This window comes from Pteropus vampyrus, unplaced genomic scaffold, assembly GCF_000151845.1.
Source record: "Pteropus vampyrus isolate Shadow unplaced genomic scaffold, Pvam_2.0 Scaffold1000006583, whole genome shotgun sequence".
In the NCBI taxonomy this organism is placed as follows: domain Eukaryota; kingdom Metazoa; phylum Chordata; class Mammalia; order Chiroptera; family Pteropodidae; genus Pteropus; species Pteropus vampyrus.
In genome coordinates, this window is record NW_011920985.1 from 18 (window position 1) to 2,134 (window position 2,117).

The window sequence follows — 2,117 nt, forward strand, 5'->3', positions numbered from 1 at the left end:
CTATAAATATAATAGCAATTCCATATTGTTTTATTTATGTTTCTTTGATTAATAGTGAGTTTGACTATTCTTCATATGTTGACTATTTAGATTTTTTATTTTGTTCAAGTCTTTGTGTGTTTGTTCATTTTAAATTTGGTTTATCATTATATTTAACAACCATTTTCCCACATTTGTTTTTTTCTTTTAAAAATTTTATATAGCAAATTAAAATTTTTAATCTGAAACTATTTTTTTCTGTGTGCTTTGCCCATATTAGGATATGCTTAGATTCTTCTCATACTAAGGGTTACCTAAAAATAAGCCTATATATTCTATTTTGTTTCTCTTATTTTTATTGAAATATTCATTTAAAAACTCAGTTACTGTTTGTAAGGTAAGGAATTCAATTTATTTTTGTCAAGTTTGGTCAGTCGTGTCAACACCATTTATTGACAGATTTATTTGTACTGTACTGATTTGATGTGATTTGTTGATAGACTCCTCTGGATCCTTCTATTACATTCTTCACTTTGAAGCTATTGTTAACTTTTTAAGCAGGAATGTGATTATTTCATTGTTTGCTCACTGGAGTTCTATCACTTCCAAAATATAGACCAAATTAATTCTTTGCACACCATATGATTATACCTTGACCAGACCCTTAATGGTTTTCTTTTATTTCTTCCAAATTGTTCTGTTTCTTCATGCTGCAGAATATTTCTCATGCATTTTTCCTGGTTAGATGATTAGTTGTTTAACACCTAGCTTCACAACTAGACTACAAACTACATAAAGACAGGGTGTATATGGCACAGTGCAAGTACATAGGAGGCTTCATGGCAGCTGCTCAATGAATATTTGTTAAATGAGTAAACTACTATAGGACTTTTCAAGAGACTTCTGTTACAGAGTGAAAATTTCTCTTAATATCAGAATTTGAAGCCCAAGAACATCTGCTTCCTTCAATATCTGGTTCATTCTTCTATAATTATTTTTATTTGTTCCTTTCAGGTAACACAAAATCAATGAGTAAAACAAATTACTCTGAAGTGTCTCAATTTGTGTTCCTGGGACTTTCTACCTATAGACCAGTGCAGCATTTCTTCCTGGGCTTCTCTACAATGTTGTATGTAGTGATCGTTCTAGGAAACCTCCTTGTTGTGTTTATAGTGACCTTTGACCCTCGTTTACTGCTCTCCTCCATGTACTTCCTTTTAGCCAACCTCTCATTTATTGATTTGTGTTTTTCTGCTTTAACAGTTCCTAAGATGATTTCTCACTTGTACTCTGGGCAAAAAACCATATCCTTTGAGGGATGTGTCATTCAAATATTTGTCTTTCACATCCTGGGTATATCTGAGATGTTGCTGCTTGTTGCCATGGCCTTGGACTGATATGTGGCCATATGTAAGCCTCTCCATTACCTGACTGTCATGAGCCCACAAATGTGCATTTGCTTCCTTCTGGTGCTTGGGTTATAGGCCTCATTCACTCAGTGGTACAGTTAGCTTTCATTGTCCACTTGCCTTTTTTGTGGTCTTAATGAGAGAGATAGCTTTAACTGTGACCTTCCTTGGTTTATCAAACTTACTTGCACAGACACCTGCAGTATGGATTTCATGGTTACTGCCAACAGTGGGTTCATTTCCGTGGGCACCTTATTCTTGTTGATTATCTCCTATATCTTCATCCTGGTCAATATATAAAAACATTCTTCAGGTGGTTGTTTTAAGGCCCTTTCTACTCTGTCAGCTCACATTACTGTGGTGGTTTTGTTCTTTGGATCATGTATCTTCATTCACATGTGGCCATTTCCCACAGTGCCAGTGGATAAGTTTCTTGCCATTTTGGACTTCATGATTATGCCTCTTCTGAATCCTATTATCTACACATTGAAGAATAAGGATATGAAGATGGCAATGAGGAGACTGAGTAGTCAACTCCTAAATCTCACGAAGATCTAAGTAACTCATACGAGCACAAATTACTTTGTACATTACTTCAAGTAATGCAAATGTTTAAATAAACTAAGAAATTGGGGCTGTTTTTTCTAAGATTGCCATTTTTATAGTATTCAGAATAGATATTTGATTATGAGATTACATTGAATTATCACATGAACTCTGTTTTAAATA

The 2,117-nt window shown here is 34.1% G+C and overlaps 1 pseudogene; it reads left to right on the plus strand.

Moving 5' to 3' along the window:
- Positions 1-1,007: 1,007 nt before the first annotated feature.
- Positions 1,008-1,946, plus strand: LOC105311708 (annotated as a pseudogene).
- The last annotated feature ends 171 nt before the right edge of the window (positions 1,947-2,117 follow it).